The sequence below is a fragment of the Leguminivora glycinivorella genome, chromosome 24, assembly GCF_023078275.1.
Source record: "Leguminivora glycinivorella isolate SPB_JAAS2020 chromosome 24, LegGlyc_1.1, whole genome shotgun sequence".
Taxonomy (NCBI): Eukaryota; Metazoa; Arthropoda; class Insecta; order Lepidoptera; family Tortricidae; genus Leguminivora; species Leguminivora glycinivorella.
In genome coordinates, this window is record NC_062994.1 from 2209913 (window position 1) to 2236380 (window position 26468).

Consider the following 26468-nt stretch of genomic DNA (forward strand, 5'->3'; position numbering starts at 1 on the left):
AAGCCAGCGTCCGCCGGCTTTCCGCGCATGCGCCTAGCATCGAAAAAAACTGGAAACGCATTGTTTGGCTTTGTAACCATGGCAACGCATTGTTATAACGATACTGCACGCGTGCGCGGGAAGTCTTTGGGCAACTGAGCTGGCAGTGCAAACCTTTGCGTCAAAATACAGGAAATAGTGTGAATTTCACGAAAGTTATTCAAGAAAACTATTAGAAACTAAGTGCATGGTCGTAGAAAAAGTATTGTATGAATATGCAACGGTGTTTAACTGAGTCAAAAAATACTCGTGGCATCTTAATAACAATTTTCGGATTCGCCTCAAATTGTTACCCACGCCACTCGTCTTTCTTGACCTCATTTAAACGCCTGTTGCACAATAGTTATTTGTTATACAAGGGGGCAAAGTTGTATTTTAACGCCGAGTGTGGAATTGAAAAACGAGCAAGTGAAAGGATTCTATAGTTGAACCACGAGCGAAGCGAGTGGTTCGAGAATAGAATCCTGAACTTGCGAGTTTTTTAACACACGAGAAGTAAAATACATTTGCACCCGAGTGTAACACAAAACGTTTCCCCTTACTACAGCGAGGAAACTACAACGCAAAAAATGCGTTTATCACTGCTTCTAGTAGTTCCACAGGTGGTAAATCATCTTTATTACTAGATTAACCTACTTTTATCAATTTTAAAGCAGTTAATTTGACTTTATTCAAGGTCAAATTACTTTATCCACTAGTGGATAAAATGCGTTTTTACCCGCTGGTATTAAAGGACAAAACACGTGTTTCCGAGCTAGTGAGGGGAAAAATACTATTACCATCAGTTTCTGAACAATAAATACGCCGCCGCCGCTACGCCGATGTAGTAAACATTTACTTAACAGTCAATATAAACATACATACATACATACATATAATCACGCCTGTATCCCATAAAGGGGTAGGCAGAGCACATGAACTACTAAGTTTCAGTGCCACTCTTGGCAAAAAGGGGTTGAAAGAAATCCTAATTAAAGTCCTAGTCAATATAAAGTAATAATAAAACAACACTTGAAAACTTCCTCTATAATGTTACTACTATTCGCACTCAAGCGCACTCAAGAACGATAAGTGTTTCTACATTTCCCATGTTTTTACTACATTTGCAATAATATCACTTGTTTCTCCCCTATAAGCGGAATTAACCCATATATGCCCATTGGGTCGAAAACGACCCATTGAATAAAACTAGCTCGGTTAGTAGGAGAATGGGGTAAAAACAAGTTAAGCCCATTATACAACGTGTTTTTATTGAATTCCGTTAACTTTATGGGAAGATTCTTTAGTTCAAATACAATCAATTTCTCTAAAAAACTAGCGTCTTAACTCTTACGGTTATCGAATTATTAAAAAAATAAACTTTATTATTGAACTCGTGTGTGGCATCCCTTACCAATTTCTAACGTTATTTTGTTTTGACATGTGCCGTCAAACAATTGACAATGATTTTAATGTTATGATTAAGGTCCTCTTACACTAATTAATTTTGTAAACAACCAAACATTTATTATGTATGGAAAAGAAAAAATATTTTTTTTTCTAATTTAACAAAAAGCGATATACAGGGTCCTGGTGATGAACGTAACTGCGTGTCGAATTTAACGAAAAACAATAAAAACACGGTGTATAGGTTAATATAATAATACATTACGATACAAGTGCGGAAAAAGTTAACATTTTCCAGGTGTGGGTGTGCAACTCAGCAATCCCCAAGAATTTTGTACATTTGGATCACGTATTTGATTTTGATAAAAATTGGTAGGCTGATAGAGTCCATGATGCTGAGCTAGATCCACTAGGTTTCCCAAAATGTCCTAGGTAGTTTGTATGAAACTTTGCTTTTTTGTTACCGAAATGTATAAAAATTTGGTAACAAAACCGGCCAAGAGCGTGTCGGGCCACGCTCAGTGTAGGGTTCCGTAGTTTTCCGTAATTTTCTCAAAAACTATTGAACCTATCAAGTTCAAAACAATTTTCCTAGAAAGTCTTTATAAAGTTCTACTTTTGTGATTTTTTTCATATTTTTTAAACTTATGGTTCAAAAGTTAGAGGGGGGGGGACGCACTTTTTTTCCCTTTAGAAGCGATTATTTCCGAAAATATTCATATTATCAAAAAACGATTTTAGTAAACCCTTTTTAATTTTTAAATACCTATCCAACAATATATCACACGTTGGGGTTGGAATGAAAAAAAATCAGCCCCTACTTTACATGTAGGAGGGGTACCCTAAGAAAACATTTTTTTCCATTTTTTATTTTTGCACTTTGTTGGCGTGACTAATATACATGTCGCAGTAAGATAGATAAAGCCGTTATATAGTTATAACCCTAGGGATATAATTATATGTCGTAACATAGTTAAACGAAAGCGATTTATTGCTATCTTACTAGGAATATAACTATAATACAAAAATCAAAAAAATCAAATCAAAATAATTTATTCAGCAAATAGGCCACAGGGGCACTTTTACACGTCACATGTACATAGGTATTTAAAAAAATATTTAAAATTGAGTTGAAATTACAATTGATACTATTATATACTAATTCTAAGTTCTAACTAAAGTTAACTCTATACAATTAATTAGAGATGTAGAAGGTCTCTAAATGTCGAATTACAACCAAGAACTACACTAAATTTTAATATAAAAAGTACAAATACAAAAAAAAAAAGTCTAAAATTACTTTAGAGGTGCAAATGACTCTAAATGTCACAACTAAAAATAAAATGTATATCTACTTAATCTAATTCTCCTTAGAGATGTATATGGTCTCCATGAGTCAAAATCATATATTTAAAATATTCACTAAAAGAAAGGAAACAAACGACAACCGAACAAAGTGTCCTAATTTAATAAAAATTAGAATTAAAGTTACTAAGTTATAACAGCCCCAGTAAGCTTAAACAGACCGGTCTTCACAGACGGCACCCGTTCACGAGTATGACGCGTATCTCAGCCATCGCCTCCCTCAACCTTTATTCGGGAAGGTGGCGACCCGATCAACGACGCCACCGAAGCAAAGACTTTTAAGTGTGCATGACATGTTCAAGCTGCCAGGCTAAATTAAATATTCAAATAATAAAACATAGCTGTAAGACACTATATTCTGTGCTCGTATGTTACAAAGGAAGGAAATATAGATTTATACAATAAAATTAAAGATAAGATAAACATTAAACACATAATCTTGGAGATGTATAAGGTCTCCAAGTGTCCACAACTAAACTTAAATAAAAACAATATAATCAGACGAGAATATGTTCTCATACGTCAATTGAACACTAGTATGCTTAATTACACAATGCAGAGAAAATGAAAAAATATATACGACTTCATTCATCTATTGACAAGCAACCACCTTAAAGGCATCCCTATCATCTATAAAATCCTTCACAGTGTAGTACGCCTTACATAACAACAAACGCTTAATGCGTGCCTTAAATTTGTCAAATGGCAAATCCACTATATCGGTTGGTACTTTGTTATAAAAACGTGTACAGTTCCCGACGAAAGACGTACCAACCTTACGGAGACGGTGGGCGGTCACAGCAAGTTTATGTTTGTTCCTTGTGTTATAGTTATGGATGTCACTGTTAAGCTTGAATTCGTGGATATTTTTCCGAACATACATAATATTTTCGTATATGTATTGAGAGGCAACGGTAAGAATGTTCACCTCTTTGAATTTTTCTCTTAAAGATGCTCGACCGCCCAATCCGTAGATTGAACGGACTGCTCGTTTTTGCAGCACAAAAATAGCCTGAATGTCTGCAGCTTTTCCCCATAACAGGATCCCATATGACATAACACTGTGGAAGTAGCTAAAGTATACCAGCCTGGCCGTCTCTACGTTTGTTAGTTGTCTGATTCGCCTTACTGCGTAAGCTGCAGAACTAAGTTTGCCAGCTAAAGTGGCTATATGTGCATGCCATTGCAGTTTTGAATCCAAAGTGACTCCAAGGAAAACCGTTCGATCTTCAAATTCCAGCGTTTCACCTTTCATTTGGATCTTACTGTTATTTACCTGCTTAACGTTCGGAAGCGCAAATCTGATGCACTTGGTTTTCTTGGCGTTTAGAAGTAAGTTATTCGCCGTAAACCAGTCTGTTATGCTAGACAGTGCATCGTTGATGTTATCGAAGCTGCTTTCCTTTCTGTCAACTTTGAATATAAGAGAAGTGTCGTCAGCAAATAACACTATATCATGTTTATCTTGCACTAGTTTCGGTAGATCATTAATGTATACTAAGAACAGGAAGGGACCGAGAATTGAACCTTGAGGCACTCCAAGTGCTACCGGTGAACCTGCTGATTGAGTCCCATTGATAACAACTCGCTGAGTTCTGTCGGAAAGGTACGATGAAACAAGGTCAAGGGCAGCAGCTTTAACCCCATAGTGGCTCAATTTTCTCTTTAAATTCTCGTGATCAACGCAATCAAAGGCCTTTGATAGATCACAGAAAATTCCAACAGCATCTTGAGCTCTTTCCCAGGCGTCAAAGATGTGTTTTAGAAGTACCACACCGGCATCAGTAGTTGAACGACCTCTGGTAAAACCAAATTGATTATTGTCAAGCAATTTATTTCTGTTAAAGTGAGACAACAGTTGATTAAGAATAAGCTTCTCAAAGACCTTACTTAGCGCTGGTAATATTGAAATAGGTCTAAAGTTGGTCGGGTCTGATTTCGTTCCTGATTTAAACAGCGGGATAATTTTGCTGTGTTTCATAATATCAGGAAAAATGCCAGTTTCAATACATCTGTTGAAAATCTCAGCTAAATAGGGTGCGATTGATTCTACTATTGAGTGTAATACTTTAACTGACAAGCCCCATAGATCTTCAGTTTTCTTTAAATTTAAAGATCTGAACGTTTTAATAACTATGGTCGGAGTAACATAAGAAAATGTGAATATTTCTGAACATTCTTCTACATTAGCTTGCAGCATTTCTTCAGCGACAATTGGCGATGAGTTAAGAGACTTTGTTGTCTCTGCCGGTATATTCGAGAAAAATCGCTCGAAGTGATCTGCCACTTCACGGTCGGAACTTACTAAAGTATCAGCAACTCGTAGGTTGTAGTGCCGTTCTTTTATTTTACGCTTTCCTGTTTCACTGCTGATCACTTGCCATGTAGTTTTAACTTTATCGCTGGAATTTAAGATCTTTTTGGATAAATAATCAGCTTTAGCGGCGACACACATCCTTTTAAAAGATTTCGAGAAATTCTTTACGTACTCTATAAATTCCGGCCTTTTATCAGTTGTTCGCAGATCATACAAATCATAGAGCCGGCGTCTCTTATCGTGAATATCCGGCGTAGCCCAGTCGCTAAATTTAACCTTGACCTTGCCCTGCATCTTCTTGGGGATGAAGCAGGCATCAAATTCCTTTTTTATACAGTTAAACAACTCAGAACTCAGACAGTCAGGGTTCTCTCGGTTACATGAAAGAAAAGGTAAGTTGTTCCTAATATTACGATTGAATGACTGTAAGCGCCTTTCGGAAATCAGTCTGCACACAGTGTCTTGTGGAATATCCTCTATCTTCCCGCCAAAAGAGGCTTTTAGTCCACAGTGGTCAGAACTCAAGGTGTTTATTACAGATTTACTAATCGCAATATCGTTACTGAAGATGTTGTCTATACATGTTGCACTGGTTGCCGTGATTCTAGTTGGTTCACAAAATAAATTTACTAAATTAAAAGATTTAAAGGTATTTAGTAACCTTCCACACAAAGGCGAATTTTCTAGCAAATTAATATTAAAATCGCCACATACAACTATAGTTTTCTGACTTCTAAAAACACGACTAAGGACTTCATCTATAACCGATTCAAATACATTATAGTCCGCCGATGGGGGCCTGTACACGCATACAACAATAAATCGTTCCAACTCGACACAAGAAAGTTCTATAACGCGTTCTACAGACAAGTCAACAATGTCTCTACGCTCTTTACTTTTTATACTATGTTTAACCATTATCAATGACCCGCCGCGAATGCAGGATCTTCTGAAGAAATAACTAACTATACTATGATTATTGTAATTAAACATAAATTCATGCCCTTTAAGCCAGTGCTCGGTTATACAGAGAATGTCAATATTCGAGGACTGTAAAAACAAATCTATTTCGAGTTCCTTGCTGGCAAAGCCTTGAATATTCTGGTGAACTAAATTTAATAACTCGGTTTCACTAAGCATACTAGCATCAATACGAGCAGAGCCGGCCGGTGCAGACGTTGTCGTAGCGGTTAGTTTAAATACAAATCACCAGGCGACTCCGTCTCGGAACCCACGCTACCGAGACATAAAGAGCTACGCGAAGTAAAACTACTAGACGCCGCCCTAGATACGACGGAGTCCTCAATATTATATGCTAACAGGTTAGCACAATCCACTAGACATCTTTTCGGTAGGTAGGTTCTGTTACAGGGCATTACAAAATCATATATAAATTTATTCGTATCAAAATACGAAATCGTACTACTATATACTGAGAGATTGTACAACAAAGAATTATAATGGTAAACTCTCTTATTCACCTTTCTCGACCTTCTGTATGGGAGCGCACACATAATTATTTTCCCTACCTCTCCCCGATCGAGCGCCGACAGAGTAGCGGACAAATTTAAAATATCGCGTTTAGTACAGTCTAAACTGTTCCCTACAAAAACTATAAGCGTCGAATCGCGGTCAAACTCGCCTGCAGAGATGCACTCGACCAAACTCGCGACGGTGGCCCCCGGGTGACAGTGGTTGATGACGCGCCGGTGGAGGCGCTCCGCCAGCAGCGCGCCCAGCCCGGCGCCCGCCTCGTCGCTGTACAGCACGGCGCGGGCGCGGGCGGCGCGCGGCGGCGGCGGGGAGCACGCCGCGGCGGCGGCCGGGGCGGCGGGGAGGATGGCGGCGCGAGGCGGGGCGACGGCGGCGAGACGAGGGGTGGCGGCGCCGGAGCGGGCGAGACATAGGTCAGCAGCGCCAGAGCCAGCGTAGCTAGGCTGGGCGGCGACGAGGCCGGCTCGACGAGGGCCGGCGGCGATGGAGCCGGCCCGGCGATGGACGGTCGCGATGGAACCCGCTCGACGACGCCCGGCGGTGACGATGGCGGTTGAGCCGGTACTGGCGCAGGATCCCCGAAGCTCGAGACGGGGTGAAGGTCTCGGCTGGGCTCGAGCGCGGGGCTCGGGCGCGACGCGAACAGCGCTCGCAGCGCGGGCGATCCCGGCGCGGCTAGGACGGCACGCAGCGCGGGCGAACTCGGCGCGGCGGGGCGCGTCGGTGGCCGTGGTGACTCGAAGCTCAGGTTGTAGCCGCTGCCCGGTTCTAGAACATTATTCATAAAGGCTATGTACTCCTGTAAAGCTTTACTTGACAATTCATCCCTATTAGTTAAGTCTATCAACTTTAATTCTAATTTTTTTAATTCATCGGAGCGGAGATTCAGCTCCTCAGTTGTCCTGTCTAGTTGATATTGACAGTTTAAAAGTTCCTCGCTGAGGGAAACACTTTTACATTTAGATTGCACTGTCTTAAACAGTGAAGTATGACGTTTCAGCAAAAGCTTTGATTTCTTAATGAATCTGTTCAATTTCAAGTATTTTTTAATTTTATTGTTACCTTTCAATGTAACTCTAACATCACTGTGGTCCTCAAATTGCACAGAATTTTTAATATCTAAAGTTTCTATTATTGGAGAGGACACTGTACTATCAAGAACTAAATCTACATCAAAACTATTTAATTCAGCAAAAATACTCATATTATTGTCAGCGGGCACGGGGTTGCCGGAGCAATACTTGCAAATATGTTTTGATTCCGACTCCTCCAGTTGCTGTTGCAAGTCCCGGACGCGTTGTAACGCCAGCTCGTGTATATCCTGGCATTGCTGGAACCGGTTGACAATGGCCTGCAGTTCATCGCGCTGCCCTTGCAAGTCTTCATACTCAACGTCTTGGTTGGCGAGTTGATTTTTTAGTGTTGTGTTTGTTCTTACAACACGCTCAATCTCCTGTTCACTCTCTTCTTGTTCTTGAAGGAGCTTTTTGTTCAGCTCGTTGGCTGTTTTGAGCTCCTTCTGTAATTGTTGCATTTTGGCAATCAGGACGTCCCTCCTTGTAGTCATCTTGGTAGGTTGTTCTGAAGACATATTTGTAATTTGAGACAATATAGCCAATAAAATATATGTATAGGCAGTGAGAATTTGTAATTATTAACTTAATACTTGCACTTGATACACTATTCAATAATAACAATATGACTTTAATGAGGAAATCAAAATTTACTAATCTTAATTCCTAGTGTATGATAACATGTAGTAGGTTTTATAATTCACTTTATTGAAAGTTTAACTGGTTTCCACTGTGTGTAGTCTTATTGTTTTTGAAGAGATTTAACAATGAACTAAGAAACACGGTAAGTTAAAACACTAAACAAGTTGTCATCAAAACATGTACAAACATAACCAAATACCTAATGACTACTAGCAATTTGAAAGATTACATGAAAACTGTATGTAAAGATTATGAAAACAATACTCATCTGTAAATATCTTCGCAGAAACACTTGTAAAACGGTGTATTTTTTAAATTTCGGACGTTACTTCGTTGACAGTTGACTTATTTTTTGTCGTCGATTTTTGGCTTCTTACAATGCATGGACACTTGAGATAACATTTTATCACTTGAATTGCAGCATGATAGTCCCATTTATCACAATATCTTCTTATATTTTATGAAGTAACTAATTATATTACATATTTAAATACGCAGACCACATTTGACGTCTGTCACCGCCGCACTCCTGCCTACAATCATTTCACTAGACTGAATCCAGTCATATAACTATTTGACTAAACTAGTAACGTATTATAGTTATATTCCTAGTAAGATAGCAATTAATCGCTTTCGTTTAACTATGTTACGACGTATAATTATATTCCTAGGGTTATAACTATATAACGGTTTTATCTATCTTACTGCGACATACATATTGGTACCAAATTTCAACTTTCTAGTGCTTACGGTTACTGAGATTATCCGCGGACGGACGGACGGACGGACGGACGGACGGACGGACGGACGGACGGACGGACGGACGGACGGACGGACGGACGGACGGACGCACGGACGGACGGACGGACGGACAGACAGACATGGCGAAACTATAAGGGTTCCTAGTTGACTACGGAACCCTAAAAAAGGAAGATTTAGTATAAACTACCTGAGACATTTTGGTAAACCTGGAGACGGAGCACCATGAACTCTGTAAACCTGCCAATTTTTATCAAAATCGGAGACATGATCCAAATATACCTACAAACTTTTCGGGAATTACTCAACTATTGATATCTCGAGAAAAGTTGACTGTTAGAAGTGGTATAGAATGCTTTAAAGCATTAAGTCCGCCTTTTTGTAAAATAAATTACTATTATTAATAGTTTATTCCAAAATAATTTAAATGTAGCAATAAGTGAGTTCAAATTTGTCAGCTAGATTGTACTTTTTCTGATGATATTAATTCACATAAAATTCAAAAACCATAGACATAACTTTTCTTACCTATTTTAATGTTTTCTTAGAATAATTATTACTAATACTAATAAGTAATTGCTTTCAAAATCATTCCAATAATAATTTGATCTACTTAGCTTACTAACAAAATTGATAATTTTCTGAATTTATTTTATTTACTAATTTGAATATGGTCATTTTAAACTTTAATTAAGTTTTGTAATTATTTGAAACTATCTTTTGCCCGCGGCTTCGCTCGCGTTAGAAAGAGACAAAAAGTAGCCTATGTCACTCTCCATCTCTTCAATTATCTCCACTTAAAAAATCACGACAATTTGTCGCTCCGTTTTTCCGTGAAAGACGGACAAACAAACAGACACACACACTTTCCCATTTATAATGTAAGTATGGATGTCATCTTTTTTAATGAAAACTAGACAGCGATTAAATATTTGGGTTGTTAGATAGATTCGCTTGAAATTTTACTTAAAAAACCTTAATATCAATACTTTTTTTATATAAATGGGAAAGTGTGTGTGTCTGTTTGTCTTTCTTTCGTTCACGGCAAAACGGAGCGACGCATTGACGTGATTTCTGAAATGGAGATAATTGAAGTGATGGAGAATGACATAGGCTACTTTTTGTCTCTTTCTAACCCCCCACTTCCCTAAAATGGGGGTGGAAGTTTGTATGAAGTATTCCACAATTTTCGAATTAAATGCGAGCAAAAGATAGTAGGTAATATTTGAAACCAGTTTTTTCCCGCGGCTTCGTCTGCGTACGTAATCTTGTTTTTCCATACAAACTTTGAACCCCCATTTCACCCCCTTAGGAGGTTAATTTTGAAAAATCTTTTTTTTAGTGCTCCTCTACACCTTATAAGGAACCTACGTGCCAAATTTAGGATCTCTAGGACCAGCGGTTTCGGCTGTGCGTTGATATGTCAATCAGTCAGTCAGCTTCTTCTTTTATATATTTAAGACTAGCTTTTGCCCGAGGCTTCGCTCGCGTTAGAAAGAGACAAAAAGTTGCCTGTGTCACTCTCCATCTCTTCAATTATCTCCACTTAAAAAATCGCGTCAATTCGTCGCTCCGTTTTGCCGTGAAAGACGGACAAACAAACAGACACACACACTTTCCCATTTATAATATTAGTATGGATGATTCATAATTTTATTAAGACATCAATTTTATTCCAAAATATCAAATTTAAAGTAACATGCCAAAGATAAATAGCAATATCATCAGTAACTCAGCGTGGTGCTGAATATAATAGGAATATGAATTATTGACATAATTATAGCGACATACGAGACGAGGTACATTCGACTTGTTGGCGTGTTAAATCGTGACACGACTAAGACTTAACTTACTTGATAATAATTGTAGGTGTTAGTATTTTAAAGTGTATGTATTTGTATTGTATTGTACATACCTATTCGTTGGTTTTGGAAAAACTTTGTAGAACCCATGGCAACGAAAATGAAAAAGAAATTGCACATACATGTTAAATTTAAATTGTTACTTGATTACAATGAGGCAAAATTTAATTTTATTAAATGTAATCAATTTTAATTTGTATGCACTATAATTAAGTAGGTTGGTATCAAAGAGTATTGTAATATAAATGAAAGTTGGTATTGGTACCTCATCCTACTTGCGTTATCCCGGCATTTGCCACGGCTCATGGGATCCTGGGGTCCGCTTTGACAACCAATCCCAAGATTTGGCGTGGGCACTAGTTTTACGAAAGCGACTGCCATCTGACATTCCAACCCGAAGGGTAACTAGGCCTTATTGGAATTAGTCCGGTTTCCTCACGATGTTTTCCTTCACCGAAAAGCGACTGGCAAATATCAAATGACATTTCGCACATAAGTTCCGAAAAACTCATTGGTACGAGCCAGGGTTCGAACCCGCGACCTCCGGATCGAAAGTCGCACCCTCTTACCGCTAGGCTACCAGCGCTTTTTAAGTAGGTAGGTACCTAGGTGGTTTTATGGATAGGAAACAAAAATAGGACGTAGTTATGTAAAAATGTATCAAATGCATTTTCGAATCGAGTCTTATATAAATAGCGAACAAGCCATACTTATTGTTAGCTTATATGACATCATGTCACGAAAACTTAAGCTTTATTAAAATTAATAAATTATAACAATATATAATTTGCATATTTGAAGCTGTGTGTACACTAAGTATATATATTCTGTCAGAATAATATGTTATTTGGGATTTTAAGAATTTAGGTCCCCCCAATTAGCAAAAGTTGTTAACAAAAATTAACTCGGTGTCAGTTTTGTGACAATTAAGCATGAAATCTGTCTAAAAATTTACACTTTTCACATTCTGAATGTAGATTATCGCTTAAAGTTTATGTAATTAACACAAAAACAGTATTTTAATTGAAATTTCATGCTTAATTATCGTCACAAAACTGACAGTGAGTTAATTTTTGTGAACAACTTTTCCTAATTGGGGAGTCCCAGATTCTGAAAATTCCCCATTTTACTATCTTCAAAATAACTTTACCTACCCAATTGATCTCGGGTCTTCAGCTTATGGTGTTAAAGTCTTTACCAGTAGACCACAAATTAAATAAACATACATACATACATACATACAATCACGCCTGTATCCCATAAAGGGGTAGGCAGAGCACACGAAACTACCAAAGCTTCAGTGCCACTCCTGGCAAATAAGGGGTTGATAGAAAACGAAACTGTGACATTGCAGTGACAGGTTGCCAGCCTCTCGCCTACGCCACAATTTAACACATATCCCATAATCGCCTTCTACGACACCCACGGGAAGAAAGGGGGTGGTGAAATTCTTAACCCGTCACCACACAGATTAAATAAATATTTCATAAAATTAAATACACACGTTGAACTTTTGTGAGACGTATTCAAATATCGCTAATGCTGTGATATGTTAAACAAAGCTTTGAGTACGAAGTAGCAGCGACTGGTCCATACAAGCCGATTCCCATCGACTTGCTTAAAATTGATTATTATTTAGTAAAGTACCTAATGTTAAAGTAGGTTTCTTTTTGCTTTGGTGTTGCCTAGCAGAAATTTTCACCAGCCGCCACTGGTACGATGTCACTGAGATATGACACCGATCTTTCGTGACACCTCCGTTCACGGAGTTAAGCCGCCGCGTGAACTCCTATTGCCTGAAGAGGGGCCTCCGAATTGGCCCGAAACATGTCGCAGCAATAGTGATATAGTAGATTCATTAATTATTAAAATTGATTATGCCAAATATGGCGTTTTTATTTAAAGATATCACGAAAGATCGCTGTCATGTCTCAGTGACATTGTACTCAAATCTAAGCTTTATTTGAATATGGCAGTTAGTCACATTAAGAAGAAAATGTGGGACATGGTCACGCTGTTTCATTTTAGTTAGTGTTGCAATAATGATTCACTAATAGGTAAACGTGTGGTCGTATAGTTAACAACGGTTATTATAAGTTTTAAAAAGTGAGCGTTTCTTTTTTTTTTGTTATTTTTAGTAAAATTACAAACTAAAACTAAAATCTAAACATAAAAATAAACTACTTATACTTTTTTGATTTCTGGCAACATTACCATTATGGTATGACATGTATGGCAAATAATAATTACTTTTAAATAAATATTATAGAACATTCTTACACAGATTGACTGAATCCCATGGTAAGCTCAAGACGGCTATTTATTATTTAATTAATAAAATATTAAATATTTTTTAAAACAATTTAAGTAATTCAGAAAAACAGGTTCCATAATATATGGTTAGTGACACTAAACTTAATAACCACATATGAAATGAGATGAAATTATTTTTTTGCCGGAAATACATTTCATAGATTATTACTAATATTAACATAATAAATTAACTAAATTAACTAAAATTAAAACTAATATTAATAAAACTAAAACTAAATTAATCTAGTAACAACTACATACGTTAGACTCAGCATGTATCTTTGGTAAAATACAAGTAAAAGTCTAAGTAAGTTCTAAATACTGACTCATAATAGTATTTTATGCAACAGGCGTTTAAAGGAGGTCAAAAAAGACGAGTGGCGTGGGTAACAATTTGAGGCGAAGCCGAAAATTGTTATTAAGACGCCACGAGTATTTTTTGACTCAGTTAAACACCGTTGCATACAATACTTTTTCTACGACCATGCACTTACTTTTGAATAATTTTCTAGAATAACTTTCGTGAAATCCGCACTGTTTCCTACAAGTATTTTGACTTGTCTTCTGCAATGTTTCTGCACTCAGCCTGTCGCTCGCACTCCCCCGCGCCGCCGCCCGCCCCCGGCCGGCGCCCCGCGGCCCGCTATATCCCTTAAGGGGCTACTAAAGGAGCGACTGACAGCTCATAGGCCACGCTTGTCAATTACCTCAGCCCCCGCAAGCACGCACACATAGAAGCGCCGAAATGCGTTCCGCGGAGCAATAGCTCAGCTAAAGCTCCATCTAGCTTCATAAATGTAAACTACAACTATCGGCAGTCAGCCAAAGAAAAATATTTCGGCAAAATGACATTGACAATTTCACGCTTCACAGATGGCGTTGTAACTAATATTGTATTCAATTCATTCGCCCAATGTCAAATAACAAAACGAATGCTTCTTAATGTTTCTATCAAAGCTACTATACGTTACTATAGCTTATGGAGTTTTTTCTACACTCCATATTATGCGCCTTAGGAGATTTATAGAGACAGCTATAATATCTATATTAACGAATTATTCTTGGGTATAGGTTTAAGTAGTTTATTTAACCCCTCTTACAAATAACATTTCCTTGCTACCTAGGTATCTAAATCGCGTTGTATTTTTTTTATTGTTTTGCAATACTTACTTTACTTACCCTTTGGAATATACCATACGTTCTGCAACACTGCTAGCCCCGTGATGTAGGTAAGTGCGTTTTCACATTATCCTATCCGATATCACATGTAGGACCGATATCCCATATATTTACGCCGTCATCTTTAAATTTTTCCTTGTACTTCTTTCCTACATATATCCGATGTTAGATTGGATAATGTGAAAACGCACTACGTACCTACAGCGAGTCACTAGCCCCGCAATTCCCGTTTAGTTTGTACATTTGGATCACGTCTCTGATTTGGATAAAAATTGGTAGGCTGATAGTCCATGATGCTGAGCAAGATTCACTAGGTTTCCCAAAATGTCCTAGATTGATTGTATGAAACTTTCCTTTTTTGTTACCGAAAATGCATAGAAATCTGGTAACAACAAAGGAAGGTTCTTGCTCAGCATCATGGACTCTATCAGCCTACCAATTTTTATCCAAATCGGAGACGTGATCCAACTGTACAAACTTAATGGGAATTGCACAGCCGGCCTCTTCACCATTTTTTAGTTCTATTTTTCACACCCGTGGCGCAGCAGCTACCAGATCTTGCTATGCCACTATGCGAATACAGGTGATGCTATACGGAAACGGTCTAAGGAAACTTCTAGATTTGAAATTAATGAAAATTGGCGTAATTTACAGATTTTGCAAGAAAAAAACACTTCATTTTAATAACTGTCAAAATTAATTTTCTGAACTTTTTGCTGATACGGAATTAATATGAAATTGAGTCTCACTCAATTGTTCTAAAATGATCAATGGACTCTATTGTCAAATTAAAGGTGACAGCTAGTAACTAGAGTTGCCAAAAGCAACTGAGTAGCTACTGACGCCACGGCCAACTCATTTATTTACTTTACATATTTTTATCAGACTTAATAAAATTTTAATTCAAAATGTTCATGTTTCTCGAACAGTTGTCCCTTATGTTTTATTTCTGAATGGTATATAGTACCTACATTACGATACAAGTGCAGAAACTCGTGTCGAATTTTTGACAGCTTGTTTAGGATTTCCTCTTCGCACGTGTATCGTACGATGTTTTTCAGTGCCTACCCTACATATGACCCTTTGAAATTTCGACCTGACAGAAATAGCCTGGTATGCGAACTTGTTCTGAAAAACACCATACATGTAAGAACTGAAATAGTAGGTACATTATTAACATTTGGCATTTTCGCGAGAATAATCACCAAAAATATTTTTTCTAAGGTAGATAAAATTTATGGTTTTCCTACTCAGAATCACGAGCCCTTTCGATCTGGGGCAAAAAACAAGAGATAAAAAAATGGTCCCGAAATTTTCTATTATTTCGCATACTTTTCACTTTGTAACCGCAGCACAAAGTGTTTGAAAAATGGTAACGAAGTGGGAAAAATTAAGTTTTTTTTGCAAATTCAACAAGCTGCAAATTCCACTTCATGCCAATTGAAATTTAAGAAAATTCATCTTTAGGTATGCAAATTCGTCATTTTAACACAACATGCTGCAAATACTTTTTTTTTTTGCAAATGCAACATTTCAGAAATTCAACTTCTGGCTGGACACCACCTCAACTCACTGGCACCTCAGATACTACGCGAAGACCAATCAACATAGACTTACATTAGATTATAATTATATTGTCTTCGGTTAGGACGATAGTTATTTATTACTCATGAAATAAAACTAGCTTTTAATGTCGTCGTCGGAAAACATCAGGATATATTTATAAGTAAATTAATTATACGCGATTTAATCTCTTTTCATTCTTAGAAAGAACGTTGAGTTTGCGGACCCTTCATTGTTACACGGATCCGAATTAGGGTCCATGTAATGAACGTCCGTGTACCCGTGTTACGTCGTATTTCCAAATTCATGGAATTTAATTTTGAAATGAATATTGCTAATCACAACAATAAATTGCTGTAATATTTAAAAAAAAGATGATAATTGCTTATTAATAACAATAAATATGGCAGGGATGGAACTTGGCAGGAAGAAGAAGTAATAGCTTGTATAATTAATTAATTATGCAATCATGCGCTTATTGTTTTGATTTTTTAATGTAAGGTACAGCGGGGCAAATCTCGACTGGGGACAAATGTAACTGGTCCATTTTTTTCATGTTTTACAATGCTTGAATTATTAATTAGAGTGTCCACTGGGGGCGATACGGGATTTTGTCACTAAAATACCGGTTGAAAATAAGAATTTTCTGAATTCGAACGCGTGAGACTTAAAAGCCGGCCCGCTTATATATGGTAGGCGTGTGCAGTGGATCTATGTAGAACTCGTCATCATGTATGTAATAAATAAACGTTTCTTAGAAATAAACAGATTTTTTTTTATCATAATATAAAATGGATCAGTTACAATTTCCCCCCAGTCAAGATTTGCCTCTCTGTACCTTACCTGGTACTATGATTATAACAGATATACCCATTTTAGACTAGCGGTCCCGTATGGTATCACTTAAATTCATTTGATTGAATTGATTGAAGTTTGTGTGTCTTGTAATTCGATAAAAGCTACTAACATTACGTACACTTTGTTTTATTGTAAATTATTAATTTTCTGTATTTACATTACAATTAGGGAACAAATCAAATTATTTTATTGAATATTTTTCGATTTGTTTTTTTTTTTCAAGTTGTCACACTAGTTCACACTACTATATATAAATTATAAATTTAAATAGATATCATACACGAAAGAAAAAACGACAGGGCCCACCAGGGGCCACTGGTGGCTGAGCCGGGAATCGAACCCGGGTTTTCAGCTTACGCGGCTAACGTCCTTACCGCTAGACCACTCGCCCGCCCCCGGGTGGCGCCCCCGGCTATATTTAAATTTTATTTAAATTTATAATTTCTTTATTTACATTAATTATCGCCTAGCCAACTTACTCCGAAGATGGGGTAGGTTAACTAAGAGTCTGGAGTTTAGAAAATCAAATAGATACGTGTTATAATTGCAAATAAATACTTGCGTCAAAAATAAAGGGTTTAGAGACCCGAATAGTTCTTCTATCTGTAACAACAATTATTTTCATTAAATTGATTCAAACATCAAAGATATATGAGCTGAAGCCAAAAGTTAGTCAACTATCCCCGGTCTCCCCTAACCTACTTTTTAGGGTTCCGTAGTCAACTAGGAACCCTTATAGTTTCGCCATGTCTGTCTGTCCGTCCGTCCGTCCGTCCGTCCGCGGATAATCTCAGTAACCGTTAGCACTAGAAAGCTGAAATTTGGTACCAATATGTATATCAATCACGCCAACAAAGTGCAAAAATAAAAAATGGAAAAAAAATGTTTTATTAGGGTACCCCCTACATGTAAAGTGGGGGCTGATATTTTTTATTCCAACCCCAACGTGTGATATATTGTTGGATAGGTATTTAAAAATAAATTAGGGTTTACTAAGATCGTTTTTTGATAATATTAATATTTTCGGAAATAATCGCTCCTAAAGGAAAAAAAAAGTGCGTCCCCCCCCTCTAACTTTTGAACCATATGTTTTTTAAAAAATATGACTTTCTAGGAAAATTATTTTGAACTTGATAAAAAAATCACAAAAGTACAACTTTATAAAGACTTTCTAGGAAAATTATTTTGAACTTGATAGGTTCAGTAGCCCCTATTTTGATTTGTTTCTTCTATCTAAAAAATACAGTAGTTTTTGAGAAAAATACAAAAAAACTACGGAACCCTACATTGAGCGTGGCCCGACACGCTCTTGGCCGGTTTTTATTAAATGTAGTCTAACATGTCTACCTATTACATATTATTATGTTGAAAAGGTCTGTTTGTTAATAAATAATTATAACAGATTTTTATAGTATTTTCTTACTTTTATCAGGGGCGGCCGCGAATTCGCGGCCCATTCAGTGGTGACGACTTTCGCGCCGCGCAATAAAATTCAATGTCGCCTGCTCGCGTGCGGTCCGTTTGTTAATGTAGGTAAAAAATTAGAATGGCGGCATTTTGTGGACATCAAAGGAGTGAGCCTTCTGTACTTGTACTATTATATATTCTGTGCTTTTACCTCTGTGCGAGGCTAGCGGTCTCATATGGTACCAGCAATCATTACAAAAACCGAAGGTCACACATTTTTTTACTGAAATATTGTTACCTTTAGTCAAATAAACCATAGATATATTTAAAGAACTACAAACATTGGATTTAACAAAAAACACTCACTCAATGGGGCTAAGTATCTTGATTGTGTACACTTATGAGGACACCGTGAATCAATATACATTTTAAATAAAGAATAACGATTAAATGGCGGTATGGTCTCAGTCGTTGGAGGTATACATACAGTACCTGTACAAGATAAAATATACTACTGTGTATAATGTATAATACAAACTATGCCAAGCATAACCAAATAAGGATGTAATTCTGAAAATAAGTGATTGAAATAAACAATTTGGTAGTTATGTTGTTTTATTTTATATGTGTTCAAGGAGATGAAGAATACAGGTATGCTATGTGCAAATTTCTTTTTTGATGATTTTTAATTGCAAGAATCCATTTGGCCTCAATGGTCTGGAATCCAATTAAAATCGTAGGCAAGCTCGGGTGCCAAGTAAATGATATTATAAGATTAGGAATAATAGGAATGCATCCTTAAAATTAACGTAACTAAGAAAACACCGTGTAGAATATTCATAATTATGTCTTGAGAGAATCTGTATCTCTCTCAGTTTTTCTCACTCAGAAGGTGGATCTTCAACACGTCTCGGGTAGTCCGGCGGTTCCTCTTTCTACAGCCAAGATGAAAGCGAAACCTTGTCCTGATTGTTGACATTTAACTGAAAGTTTAAAGAAATTTAGTAGGTAGTAAAATCACGTTTTTAAAACAAAGATGTCAAATCAGGTAAACAGCTGAACATAAAAAAATCTCTTTAATCGAACTGAAAGAGAGAGAGGCTTTATAACAACAAAAATAGAGTGTGAAATTATTGAAGAATTCGATACGACTGGACGATAATTTCAAGAACAGAGGATTGAGGCCCAAATTAATAAGTAGTTATGACTTATGAATGCTAATTGTTACCAGAACTGGTTTCAGACAATACGTATGTTGTCCCATAAACATAGTAAAAAATCAAGGTATTAGGAACCCTTTTACTCAAAAACTGTCCGTAGTTGAAGCTGTAGACAGATCCTTAGTCATTAACATATTATCTTCATCAATTTTCACAGCTAGGTAGTACCTATCTAGTACGTATAGAGTACCTATCTCTGCTGACATTAGAATCCCCTTAGTCAAAGTCCAATCCATCAGAAAGGTATTAATTTTATTTATTATTTTAAGCCAAGCTCAGTTTAGTCAAGACTAATTTAAAACTGTAAATTAAACATAAACGCACTGGCTAGCTCAAACTAACGTACAAGGTAAATCAACTGATGATTATTTTATTTTACATTTTGTCAGAGTTTCGTTTCCTTTCAACCCCTTATTTGCCAAGTCTGGCATAGAAACATGAGTAGTTTCATGCGCTCTGCCTACCTCTTTATGGGATACAGGCTGATTGTATGTATATTTGTAAATATTATTTTATGTAAACTTTATTGCACAATTCATTAAAAAAGTACAAAATTCGAACTTATTTACTGACAAGTTTTATGTGATAGATCAGTAAAAAACCTGAAGCTGTAAAAACAACCTAACAAAACCATCATATTTAGAATAAAACTGATGTAATATAAAACAAAATTAAAGTTTTTGAAATATAGAACGTTAACTAAGGTTTTTTTAGCAAAGTTATTTTTTAACACGCTTTTATTAGGTCGTCGTGTATGTAACTATGTATGTAATGGAATCTAAGGAAGCTAATTTAACCATCTTCCAGGAGTCGTAGCGTAATGAAAATTGGCAGCTATATGTAGTTCCGATGACAATACAATAATATGGTACTGTTGAGCTGATCTGATGATGGAGTCGGAAGATATGAACTGGAACTACATGATGGAACATCGTATCATAGCCGTTTTTGGGTTTCTTAGAAAAGTCTTGTAATGAACTTTGACTACAATTAGGTTTCAAGGTCTGATGATGAAGCCGAAAGATATGAACTGGAACTACATGATGGAACATCGTATCATAGCTGTTTTTGGGTTTCTTAGAAAAGTCTTGTAATGAACTTTGACTACGATTAGGTTTCAAGGTCTGATGATGGAGCCGGAAGATATGAACTGGAACTACATGATGGAACATCGTATCATAGCTGTTTTTGAGCTTCTTAGGAAAGTCTTGTAATGAACTTTGACTACAATTAGGTTTCAAGGTCTGATGATGGAGCCGGAAGATATGAGCTGGAACTACATGATGGAACATCGTATCATAGCTGTTTTTGGGTTTCTTAGAAAAGTCTTGTAATGAACTTTGACTACGATTAGGTTTCAAGGTCTGATGATGGAGCCGGAAGATATGAACTGGAACTACATGATGGAACATCGTATCATAGCTGTTTTTGGGTTTCTTAGAAAAGTCTTGTAATGAACTTTGACTACGATTAGGTTTCAAGGTCTGATGATGGAGCCGGAAGATATGAACTGGAACTACATGATGGAACATCGTATCATAGCTGTTTTTGAGCTTCTTAGGAAAGTCTTGTAATGAACTTTGACTACAATTAGGTTTCAAGGTCTGATGATGGAGCCGGAAGATATGAGCTGGAACTACATGATGGAACATCGTATCATAGCTGTTTTTGGGCTTCTTAGAAAAGTCTTGTAATGAACTTTGACTACGATTAGGTTTCAAGGTCTGATGATGGAGCCGGAAGATATGAACTGGAACTACATGATGGAACATCGTATCATAGCTGTTTTTGGGCTTCTTAGAAAAGTCTTGTAATGAACTTTGACTACGATTAGGTTTCAAGGTCTGATGATGGAGCCGGAAGATATGAACTGGAACTACATGATGGAACATCGTATCATAGCTGTTTTTGGGCTTCTTAGAAAAGTCTTGTAATGAACTATGACTACGATTAGGTTTCAAGGCCTGATGATGGTGCCGGAAGATAAGAACAGAAAAAAAGGGGGGGGGGGAGGCTCGACGGGAAAGCATGAAACAAAGATCAACGTAGTATTTAGAATAAGTTGGGTTAGCGTTTTCTTGTGACCTTTAAGAGCAAACAAAGGGGGGCTCGGGGGGCGAAGCCCCCGCATGAAAGAAAGATCAACGTAGTATTTAAGATAAGTTGGGTTAGCGTTTTCTTGTGACCTTTAAGAGCAAACAAAGGGGGCTCGGGGGCGAAGCCCCCGCATAAAAGAAAGATAAACGTTGTATTTTAAATAAGTTAGGTTAGGGTTTTCTTGTTACCCTTAAGAGTAACGAAAAGGGGGGTTCGGGGGCGAAGCCCCCGCATAAAAGAAAGATTAACGTAGTATTTAAAATAAGTTGGGTTAGCGTTTTCTTGTGACCTTTAAGAGCAAACAAAGGGGGCTCGGGGGCGAAGCCCCCGCATAAAAGAAAGATCAACGTTGTATTTAAAATAAGTTGGGTTAGCGTTTTCTTGTGACCTTTAAGAGCAAACAAAGTGGGGCTCGGGGGGCGAAGCCCCCCGCATGAAAGAAAGATCAACGTTGTATTTAAAATAAGTTGGGTTAGGGTTTTGCTTGTTACCCTTAAGAGTAACGAAAAGGGGGGCTCGGGGGCGAAGCCCCCCGCATAAAAGAAAGATTGACGTAGTATTTAAAATTAGTTGGGTTAGCGTTTTCTTGTGACCTTTAAGAGCAAACAAAGGGGGGCTCGGGGGGCGAAGCCCCCCGCATAAAAGAAAGATCAACGTTGTATTTAAAATAAGTTGGTTTAGGGTTTTCTTGTGACTCTTAAGAGTAACGAAAAGGGGGGCTCGGGGGGCGAAGCCCCCCGCATAAAAGAAAGATCAACGTAGTATTTAAAATAAGTTGGGTTAGGGTTTTCTTGTGACCCTTAAGAGCAAACAAAGGGGGGCTCGGGGGCGAAGCCCCCGCATGAAAGAAAGATCAACGTAGTATTTAAGATAAGTTGGGTTAGCGTTTTCTTGTGACCTTTAAGAGCAAACAAAGGGGGCTCAGGGGGCGAAGCCCCCCGCATAAAAGAAAAATCAACGTAGTATTTAAAATAAGTTGGGTTAGGGTTTTCTTGCAACCCTTAAGAGCAAACAAAGGGGGCTCGGGGGCGAAGCCCCCGCATGAAAGAAAGATCAACGTAGTATTTAAGATAAGTTGGATTAGCGTTTTCTTGTGACCTTTAAGAGCAAACAAAGGGGGGCTCGGGGGGCGAAGCCCCCCGCATAAAAGAAAGATCAACGTAGTATTTAAAATAAGTTGGGTTAGGGTTTTCTTGTGACCCTTAAGAGTAATGAAAAGGGGGCTCGGGGGCGAAGCCCCCCCCCCCCGCATAAAAGAAAGATCAACGTAGTATTTAAAATAAGTTGGGTTAGCGTTTTCTTGTGACCTTTAAGAGCAAACAAAAGGGGGCTCGGGGGCGAAGCCCCCGCATGAAAGAAAGATCAACGTAGTATTTCAGATAAGTTGGGTTAGCGTTTTCTTGTGACCTTTCAGAGCAAACAAAGGGGGCTCGGGGGCGAAGCCCCCGCATAAAAGAAAGATCAACGTTGTATTTAAAATAAGTTGGGTTAAGGTTTTCTTGTGATTCTTAAGAGTAAAGAAAAGGGGGCTCGGGGGCGAAGCCCCCGCATGAAAGAAAGATCAACGTAGTATTTAGAATAAGTTGGGTTAGCGTTTTCTTGTGACCTTTAAGAGCAAACAAAGGGGGGCTCGGGGGGCGAAGCCCTCCGCATGAAAGAAAGATCAACGTAGTATTTAAGATAAGTTGGGTTAACGTTTTCTTGTGACCTTTAAAAGCAAACAAAGGGGGGCTCGGGGGGCGAAGCCCCCGCATAAAAGAAAGATAAACGTTGTATTTTAAATAAGTTGGGTTAGGGTTTTCTTGTTACCCTTAAGAGTAACGAAAGGGGGGGCTCGGGGGCGAAGCCCCCGCATAAAAGAAAGATTAACTTAGTATTTAAAATAAGTTGGGTTAGCGTTTTCTTGTGACCTTTAAGAATAAACAAAGGGGGGCTCGGGGGGCGAAGCCCCCCGCATAAAAGAAAGATCAACATTGTATTTAAAATAAGTTGGTTTAGGGTTTTCTTGTGACCCTTAAGAGTAACGAAAAGGGGGGCTCGGGGGGCGAAGCCCCCCGCATAAAGGAAAGATCAACATAGTATTTAAAATAAGTTGGGTTAGGGTTTTCTTGTGACCCTTAAGAGCAAACAAAGGGGGGCTCGGGGGGCGAAGCCCCCGCATAAAAGAAAGATCAACGTTGTATTTAAAATAAGTTGGGTTAGCATTTTCTTGTGACCTTTAAGAGCAAACAAAGGGGGGCTCGGGAGGCGAAGCCTCCCGCATAAAAGAAAGATAAACGTTGTATTTAAAATAAGTTGGGTTAGGGTTCTCTTGTTACCCTTAAGAGTAACGAAAAGGGGGGCTCGGTGGGCGAAGCCCCCCGCATAAAAGAAAGATTAACGTAGTATTTAAAATAAGTTGGGTTAGCGTTTTCTTGTGACCTTTAAGAGCAAACAAAGGGGGGCTCGGGGGGCCAAGCCCCCCGCATAAAAGAAAGATCAACGTTGTATTTAAAATAAGTTGGGTAATGGTTTTCCTGTGACCCTTAAGAGCAAATAAAGGGGGGCTCGGCAAAAAAGAAATACTTAAATTTTGTTTTGAATTAGTTGAAATGTGACAATATTTTCTAATCGAGTCAAACAAAATCCCACTAGCTGAGAGCTTCAAAACAATGTATGGCGAAAGTATGTTTCTCTAATGTCTTCAAGAAGTCCGCGATGGCACATGTCTATATTGTCTATCTTTTACGGATAACTTACTAGGTATAAACATTTTTATGATAATACCGTAATAAGAAGGTAGCCGCTAGTTATTATTAAGTAGCAATTAGCAATAAGTACACGTTAAGCCACAAATGGCATGTTAAATACGCCTACTTGAAATAAATTTATGTATAAATGTTAAAAGTATTTCATTATTAATGACTAAAAAGTATCAAATAAATTAATAGTTTAAAAAACACTATAAAACACGCTTTTATAAATGCACGTAAAAGCCAAAAATAAATTATGGATCGTTCAAGTTGTCTCTATTTGTGAGCTGAAGTTTAAAAACTATGTGCTTTTAATTATAATATTTGATTGTAAAAGCGTGGGGCGCTGGAACAGGAAAGACTTTCTTGTAAACAAGTACTAATCCGAACTTCCTGGCGAATAAGAACATAACGTTTACATATGCCGCCTAAGGGTTACCAAAGAGAACCAAAGATATCTCGTCCACGAACAAGAACTCTGCATCCTGTCACTGTAGACACTTTCCCCTTTTGTACTTTGATTACCGGAAAAAAGCGGCGTTCTAAGTGTCGGTGACTGTCGACTCTCCTCGCTACTAGCGCATATTTTGTCAGAGTTCGACAAACTGGTACCTACTTTGAACACTGACTTTTAATTGATTTGACTGTTTAATGTAGAACCTACTAGTCATACTGCAACTCCAGTTAGCGCGTCAATCTGTGTAACCTCCTTCCCGTAACATAGCATAATTTGATTTATCAGCAAGTTATACAAAAAGTCTTTCCTGTTCCAGCGCCCCACGCTTTTACAATCAAATATTATAATTAAAAGCACATAGTTTTTAAACTTCAGCTCACAAATAGAGACAACTTGAACGATCCATAATTTATTTTTGGCTTTTACGTGCATTTATAAAAGCGTGTTTTATAGTGTTTTTTAAACTATTAATTTATTAATCTTTAGTATAGTATGATTTAGGGGAGTGTACAAGTTTGTAATGGGGTGGCAACGCGCATGTGACACTCTTTGAGTTACAGGCGTCCATAGGTTACGGTAACCGCTTTCCATCAGGCGGACCGTATGCTTGTTTGCCACCGACATAGTATAAAAAAAAAAAAAACCTAAATTATTTAGTTAAAAAGGTACAAATTTTGTTTAGTTTTTTTATATTGTGAGATGTGTATCATAACCTAGAGGAACTACACTGTTCAGTTTTATAAATAGTGGCTAAAAATTAGTGGAAATTAATATATGAAATAAAAGTTTATCCTAATACAGACTTAGGTATATACCTACGCTTACTTTGTACCTTATGCTCGTTTAGCATGTCGTGTACCGGATATAATGAACTAATAAATATTATGCATTATTTGTATAAAATCCTTTAACTGATGGTATCTGAAATAAAAACTTAGGTACACAGTAAATATAGACTAACTTAAAAATAACCAAATAATCCACCAAAATGAATTCCCACGGGAAGTACGAGTAATTAGTCAACTATGCCTATTACATCAATATTACTCGCTAAATTCTATGGCCAAGGAATGGACCAAGCCTAGGGTTTCCTAGTACTATCGAAGAGGACCTTCTTTATATATTATCTGAAGTAACTCTCTAACTTCACCATACCAGTCCAGTCTACTACATATTAGTAATGATCAATCCTTCTAAGTAGTACTAGTACCTATCAAATACCAGAAGTGATGTTATGCCTTATCGTATACTCCTTATGCTAAGAAATGATGATGGTTACACGTCGTCCTGTAGAAACAAACCCATTCGTTGTTTGTGAAATTTCTTAAAAATATTTATTAACATGTCAATATTTGTCTCTTAACTATTTAAAAACGCACTATAGAATAAATAGCTTTTTGGTTTTTCACCGAGCAAGTTGCCCAGAGATTCCTTGTACTTACTTACTTACTTTTACAAACATGATTTATGTTTTAGTTATGAAGATGACGGTTAATGCAGTACAAGGATATTTTCCATACCATCTTCGATTCCTATTTCTATATACCTCTATATAGAAAAAAATGGAGTAGGTATATATAATTGGTCGCTTATCTACCTAACAAATAAATAAAAAGTGGTAACGGTTCGGGAATCAGCAGATATCACATACGTCAGTATACCACAGGTCGATATTCAAGTCTCTACACTTTTTATTGCATTTTTC